Source organism: Girardinichthys multiradiatus, chromosome 23, assembly GCF_021462225.1.
Source record: "Girardinichthys multiradiatus isolate DD_20200921_A chromosome 23, DD_fGirMul_XY1, whole genome shotgun sequence".
NCBI lineage: Eukaryota > Metazoa > Chordata > Actinopteri > Cyprinodontiformes > Goodeidae > Girardinichthys > Girardinichthys multiradiatus.
Window position 1 is genome coordinate 34242551 of NC_061815.1, and position 8499 is coordinate 34251049.

An 8499-nucleotide genomic window follows, 5' to 3' on the forward strand; every position below is an offset into this window, starting at 1 on the left:
AAAAAAACTATGACAGTAACAGAGAAGACAAAGATGAGACTAAAACTTGTAACAAAGAACATCAAGGAACAACTCCTGTTACATTTGTCAGCTCTGTTTGCAAACAAAAATCTCTCTCCCACAATATTTTTACACGAAGAAAATACTTGCTGATGTAAAAAAAAATCATTAAACACAATTTTATACATACAGTTTAATTATATTAAACAGTAATGTATGCATGATTTTATACGCTCTTAAAAAGTGTATATTCTATTTTTCAGTAACTGGTTTCACCAAATAAATCCAATCCAAAAGTTTTGTTTGTAGTGTATTTTTCTCTCTCTATTGCTGTTTCAGTGTTCCGTTTTCCATTTTTGCCATGTTGAAGACAACCACTGAGTAAATCTTTCTGTAGTCATCACCCTTAGAAAATTAAAAAAGATTAATCAGAAAATATAATTAAATATAATAACTCTTTAAACTAAACAAATATAAAGTTTAATACTTTACCTGTTGACTTTTCTCAGCATTACAGTATTTGTGTAAGTCAACACCAGCTGTTATTTGGAAAAAATATATATTAACAAGGCTGCTGCACTTTTCCACAGAAAATATGAGTAACATTTATTACCTTCAATGTCTATATACTTGCATCTGCTGCTATACATTACCAGGACAGCCATTGAAATAAGAGTTAAAACTAAAGCAGCACAGAGAGGAAAAATAATTGTGTCGACATCTTGGAACAACAAGCTGGACCCAAAATTGTAATCTAAAGGGGAAACAAATAAGTTCAAGGTAAGTAAAAGTAAGTAGCATTTGGTGTCACTTCAATATTGTATGTTTAAATATATATATATATATATATATATATATCTATATATATATATATATCTATATATATATATATATATATATATATATATATATATATATAACGACCCATTATCTCATGCATAGATTAAATGATAGAATGGTAATTTGCCAGCTCCAATGTATTTATACATTGTATTTATATTCACTGTGTAGTGAGAACTCAGTCTGCAAGTCATAAGGTAATACTGGGTGGTTTATACAACCAAAACATAAAGTCAAATAACCAGGCAAATGCCTGGACTTGTAAGGGTGTTGGGGCTCATTCTGCAGTCATTCTGCATCAGCTAAAATCATATTACTGCCTTCTAACAACAAATTGGTAAATTTAGCAACAGCAGTGAACTTTTGTCAAAACTGACTGATTTTTCAAATATTGCTAAAACAGAAAAATTGTAATAGGTTATATGTTTACATTACCATTTAAAATCAAATTGGTCCCATTCCAAGCGTTCTCTGTCCAGTCGATGATAGCACAGTGATACATTCCTTCATCTTCTTGAACTGTTCTTAATATTGTCAGGGTGCAAATATTTTCTTTTTTTGTTGCTCTCATCCTTGAGGAAGAAAATTCTCTGACAAATGCAGGTTCTGCATGCTTCCGCAGCCTCACGATTAATGTAAGAGTATCCCCTGCACTCTGCTTGTACCAGTGAACTTCATTATTGTAAAGCTTTTCAGCACAAAATGGGCATGTCAAAGTTGCTGGTTCACCAAGAGCAACTGTTGCCACTGGAATCAACGTATCTGCATTTTATGAAGAAGTAAACATGACATTTTAAAGAGTAAGGTAAGAAAAAAGGAAATAGTCCACAATGTTAAACAATATGTAAAATATAGACATTAACAGTCATTAATCTATCAGTAATTCAGCTAGATGATAAAATTCAAATGAATGTGGATTTAACTTACATCCTTGAGCAAGGAGAAGCAGTGTAAGCAACAACAGAATCATCTTGACACTATCTTCTTTAACATAGTTGTTCTTGCCTAGATTACAGAAGGAGGTGTGGTGTTCCAGAACGTCTCAGGTTTTTATCATGATATACAATCTAAGAGCATGTGCTGCCACAATCGCTCTTACCTCTTCAGGTTGTTTTACTCTGTTATTTTGATGTAATAACTTTATTACACTAAGACATTGTAGAAAATATATAATGTATGGCATATCTCTGTATTATCTTCTTCTCTTGCAAATATATTGTTTGCAATGTTGCTTATTAGTTATACCAACAAATAGTTTTGTTCAGGCATCACCAGATATCGTTAGGTCATTACAATCAGAACTGTTCAACAAATTTGCTCTATTTAGGGTGTTATTTATCGACTGGCATAAGTCACTGCAGTAAGAAAACTATACATGGTTTGCTAGAACTTTCCAACTCCTTACCTTCTAGTGCTAGACATGAATTACTAGTTCACCATTGCTAACACAGGCCGTCCCTAAACAGCTCATTAGTTTTATTCTTTATCTCACATCTACTACTATTCAACAACAACTATATATATTTTTACCTTCATCATCAAAATAATCAAAATCTTGCAGACTTAGAAAACCACTACCTTACATGTGTTTACTCATCTTCCTTAATACCTACAACTTCTTAAACTAATTGGACAACCAGCTTCTGAGTAGGAGCTTCTCAAGTGCATCACAATTTGACTAAAGAGTAAAAAATACCAAAGTAAATGTGGTGTTTAAATTTTTTCCAACAGAACTTAAATGTGTGGGTATGTATATGTAATATGAATATAAACAATATGTAAAAATAAGCAATTATGGTACAGCCGAGTCCATGGACCAAACACAGACTGCAAATCAAGATAGTTTGTTTTCTTAAGTTTGTTTCATTAGCCATACCAAATTACATGATTACAACATGGATCAGTAAATTACCAGAACTTTTACTTTGTAAAAACTGATCATATCCCAGCATATGTAACACATGCTGGGTTGCCTATAGTTTTGAAACTATGAAGGTAACTATGAAAGTTTTGAAACTATGAAGGTATGAAGGTAACATATTTTCTGGTTTAGCAAAATCTTTCAAAACTGAACATGACAAACATTAATTACTACCCAACCAGCTGGGAATTTCATTATCCTGGTGTTTGTTGGCCATTTTCCTTCTCTTTTTTCAGACTGCTGCTGAGTGTGCTGCTTCACTATGGTGCTAACCTGCCTATGTTCAGTCATCTCATCGAGTGTTCAACTTTTCGGGATTCGTAAGACAATCACTGAACGACTAATAGTCAGCAACTCTCTCCAGGTGTCTCTTCAACAATACTTACTGAATGTTTTCCTGTGTTCTAGAATAAACTACCGAACTTTACCTCAAGCTTCTATCAGAGAAATCCTAGGATCGCTCAAACACCCAAAAATGTGATCAGCCAATTGCTGATCCCTCTACATTGCTAACATTGCAACACATTCTCCCTATTAAACAAAATTGCAGCTTACCCTCGAACCAAGTAAACTTTACTCTCTATCTCCATAGATTTTCCCTGGATCACTAACATATGCATTGGCTTTTGCAAGACAATTAAACATTTTGCTGTACTATAAACATTATCTTACCATTCTATTTTTAACTTTTTTCCCATTTGTGGATCAAATAAAGCTGACAAAACATGGCAGCACACAGATATTCAAGAACTGCATTGAATATAGCTGTCAGGGTTTGGACGTTTTGGACTTTGTTTTTGGTTGTGTGTGTTTTGTTTACCTTTTAGATGTTTCTTATTTGTGTTTTGTATTCATGTTAGTTGTGGTTTTCTGTTTTGGTTATCTTCTGCCCCCCAGTGTGCTCTCCTCACTCCTAGTTCCCTTGGCGTTGCTTTCCTATTATTTTCTTAGAATGGTTTCCTTATTATGATTATTATTATAGTCCTTTGGTTTCTTAGCTGTGCTCTCGTTTTATGTTCATGTTTGGTATTGGTTCCTTTGCACTATCCTATTTATTAGTTTCTTTTCTGTTACTCCTCTCGTCATTAGTTGTCCTCCTTTAGTTATTAATTACTCAGTTTTAGTCCCCTTTACATTCATTGTCCCTCTTAGCTTTGTTTCCTCTAGTTTATCTTTATTATCCAGTCCCTCCTTTTATAGGGTAGTTTTAGTTATTGTTTACTTTTATTCTTGTCCTCGTTTCCTCTGCTTCATTCTTTGTTTTATCAGTGTTGGTTTAGGTTTGTTTACGTTTGTAGTCAGGGTTTCTTTTGCTAAGTCCTTAGATCTTACCTCCAGTTTCTCAGTTTCCTTTAGTTCATGTTTATTCTTGATTCTATGTTTTATTTTATTTTGGTTTATAGTTTCTTTTAGGTCTGCTCACTGTCTTGTCATTTAGTTCTATTCCTCATGCTTTAGTTTTATTAGGTTCACCTGCTCCCTTTGCCTCCTTGTCACACCTGTTCTTAGTTCCTTGATTACCCGCCTTTGTTCTCGCTCTGTATATCAGTTGGTTTTGTTTCATTGTTCTTGGCTGGTTCCTCCGATCACATTACCGGATTAAGTTCCGTGTTTGCTACGTTCCTGCAGTACAACTCAAGTAAGTTTATTTTGGACTCATGCCTTGTACCTGCAGTGAGTTTTGCTTCGACTTATAAATCTCTGAATAAAGCCGAAGACTGCTTCAGAATGCTGCTGCCATGCTCTTGTCTGCGCTTCGGTCCACCCCAAAACCACATCGTGACAACAGCATCTTTGCTCTTATTTGTAGCAGTGCAGAAAAGTAAGTCACCTTCAGATTTTCATGTTTAGACAGTTTAAGGCAACGTGCAAGATGACATCTTTTTTCTGTTAATAAAAACTCTATTTCCCATGGTTCCACTTAGTTTGGCTCAACTCCACTCAGCCCACTTTGCGAATGTTTCCATTACTGTTTTTTTCCGTACCAGGACCTACTTTTTGTAGGTGATGCAGCCAGACTACGGTTCACTGATTGGAGGGAAATGAGAAAGTTTTCAAAGAGGTTGCAGGAAAAAGTTTATAAAACTCAAAAGCGACTACAATAATATTAAGAACCATAACAGCTGGAGCGGGTCTTTCTGAAATGTTGCTTTACTATCTTGCCTACAAATCATAAATCAGCCTAAACAACAGTGTTTGGATCGGACATTTATCGACGATCATTAAGTTTACCCCCATGTTCAGGAGGAGGGTGCACGCAGGGAGCAGCTGCCCGTAATCAGACTACCTGCATCGTGTTAAAGAGAAGGAAGACCCAGCTGAAATGGCGGAGGACAAATATCCAACATCCAACCTAAAACAAACTTCACTGCGTTCAAAAGTTGGCAGTTTTGGGCTTTAAAGACATTGTGCTTGTTTTTGCCATGACTGAGAAAAAAAACGTCTTCATAAAGCCCTAAATTTTAACTTCTTCATCCAAACTCCAGAGCATTACCAATCCAGACAGCTGTGTCTCAACCGTAACTGAGTCAGTGGAAAAACAACAGGTTCCATGCAGAGTAGAGCGAGACCGAGTGGAGTGAACCCATGCAGTGCCGCCTAAATAGAGCCAGTGGAAAAGAAACATATGTTCCCCTGGCCATAAAACTGAATAAATGTCAAGAACTGGTAACACATAGAATAAAGAGAATAAAGCTTCAGATTGTTACACAGCTGTAACTGGCCGCCTTTATATCAAGTAATACAATAATTTTATCAGTTAACAACAATGTCCTAAATTCTCTAAATTTACTGTTTGATTTACAGTCGATTTTTCTCTTATATAGTAATGTTTTAAAATTTTCTTTATAGCCAAAGGAATTTTTAACAGCCTGATACAGATGTACAAGTAATATTACATACATAATTATGTTACATTACTATGGAAGTAAAATATTCTCATTAAAATCAGACATTTTTTAGACATTGAATTTATAACACTGAATTTTTATCCTGTGCAATTATGTATGTGATTTTTTTGCTGTACTTAAAATTTGCCAGCAAAGATTCACCTGCAAGAATTCGCCTGAAAAGAATTCACCTGCAGAAATTCGCCTGCTTGGCAAAACAATTGCCAAAGCAATCAGCACTCGATCGAGTCGAGCGTCTTTTAGCCAATCAGATTATGCTTATTTGATCACGTGACACACCATTGCCTCGGGCAGAGGCAAGTCTCTTAACAGTTTGCTGGATAGTGGCTTAATGAAGATCAGTGATGAGATTCAAATGGGTGTTAATTACCTGGCGTTTTGTAATAATATATTTTTGGCAGAAAAATCTCATCTCAGTGCCGATTGCTTTGGCGTGAGTCACCAGAAGGTCAACACATTTGCAGGCGAATTTCTGCAGGTGGATTTTTGCTGGCAAATTTTAAGTTCGTTTGTTCGTCGTCTTCCGCTTATCCAGGACCGGGTCGCGGGGGCAGCAGACTCAGCAGAGACGCCCAGACATCCCTCTCTCCAGACACCTCCTCCAGCTCCTCCAGGGGGAGCCCAAGGCGTTCCCAGGCCAGCCGAGAGACATAGTCCTTCCAGCATGTCCTGGGCCGTCCCCTGGGCCTCCTCCCTGTGGGACGTGCCTGGAACACCTCCCGAGGAAGGCGTCCAGGAGGCATCCGGTATAGATGCCCGAGCCACCTCAACTGGCTCCTCTCGATGTGGAGGAGCAGCGGCTCTACTCCGAGCCCCTCCCGGATGGCCGAGCTCCTCACCCTATCTCTAAGGGAGTGCCCGGCCACCCTACGGAGGAAGCTCATTTCAGCCGCTTGTATCCGTGATCTTGTTCTTTCGGTCATGACCCAAAGTTCATGGCCATAGGTGAGGGTAGGAACGTAGACCGACCAGTAAATTGAGAGCTTTGCTTTTCGGCTCAGCTCTCTCTTCACCACAATGGACCGGCACAGCACCCCCATTACTGTGGCAGCCGCACCGATCCGTCTGTCGATCTCCCGCTCCATTCTTCCCTCACTCGTGAACAAGACCCCGAGATACTTAAACTCCTCCACTTGAGGCAGGAACTCCCCTCCAACCTGAAGAGGACAAGCCACCCTTTTCCGGTCGAGTACCATGGCCTCGGACTTGGAGGAGCTGATCCTCATCCCAGCCGCTTCACACTCGGCTGCGAACCGCCACAGCGCATGCTGTAGGTCTTGGCTAGAGGGGGCCAGCAGGACCACGTCATCCGCAAAAAGAAGAGACGAAATCCACTGGTCCCCAAACCAGACCCCCTCCGGCCCTTGGCTGCGTCTAGAAATCCTGTCCATAAAAGTTATGAACAGGACCGGCGACAAAGGGCAGCCCTGCCGGAGTCCAACATGCACTGGGAACAGGTCCGACTTAGTGCCGGCAATGCGGACCAAACTCCTGCTCCGCTCGTACAGGGACCGGATGGCCCCTAATAAAGGGCCCCCGATTCCATACTCCTGGAGCACCCCCCACAGGGCATCACGAGGGACACAGTCGAATGCCTTCTCCAGGTCCACAAAACACATGTGAACCGGTTGGGCAAACTCCCATGAACCCTCGCGCACCCTGTAGAGGGTATAGAGTTGGTCCAGTGTTCCACGGCCGGGACGAAAACCACACTGTTCCTCCTGAAGCCGAGGTTCGACTATCGGTCGGACTCTCCTCTCCAATACCCTGGCGTAGGCCTTACCAGGGAGGCTGAGGAGTGTGATCCCCCTGTAGTTGGAACACACCCTCCGGTCCCCCTTCTTATAAAGGGGGACCACCACCCCAGTCTGCCAGTCCAGAGGCACTGTCCCCGACCGCCACGCAATGTTGAAGAGGCGTGTCAACCATGACAGCTCTACAACATCCAGAGACTTGAGGTACTCAGGGTGGATCTCATCCACCCCCGAAGCCTTGCCACCGCGGAGCTTTTTAACCACCTCGGTGACTTCAGCCTGGGTGATGAAAGAGTCCAACCCCGAGTCCCTAGCCTCTGTTTCCACCACGGAATGCGTGATGGCAGGATTGAGGAGATCCTCGAAGTACTCCTTCCACCGCCCGATAATGTCCTCAGTCGAGGTCAGCAGTCTCCTGCCCCCACTATAAACAGTGTTGGCAAAGCACTGCTTCCCCCTCCTGAGGCGCCGGACGGTTTGCCAACCGGTAGTCCTTCTCCATGGCCTCACCGAACTCTTCCCAGGCCCGAGTTTTTGCCTCTGCCACAGCCCGGGCCGCAGCACGCTTGGCCTCACGGTACCCGTCAGCCGCCTCAGGAGTCCCACAAGCCAACCACAGCCGATAGGACTCCTTCTTCAGCTTAACAGCATCCCTTACTGCCGGTGTCCACCACCGGGTTCTGGGATTGCCGCCACGACAGGCACCGCAGACCTCACGGCCGCAGCTATGGGCAGCAGCATCGACAATAGATGCAGAGAACATGGTCCACTCGGACTCTATGTCTCCAACATCCCCCGGGATCTGGTCGAAGTTCTCCCGGAGGTGGGAGTTGAATACATCCCTGGCCGAGGGCTCCGCCAGGCGTTCCCAGCAGACCCTCACTATGCGCTTGGGCCTGCCAAGTCTGTCTGGGTTTCTCCTCCTCCAGCGGATCCAACTCGCCACCAGGTGATGATCAGTGGACAGCTCAGCCCCTCTCTTCACCCGAGTGTCCAAAACATGCGGCCGAAGGTCTGATGATACGACAACAAAGTCGATCATCGACCTCCTGCCTAGGGTGTCCTGGTGCCAAGT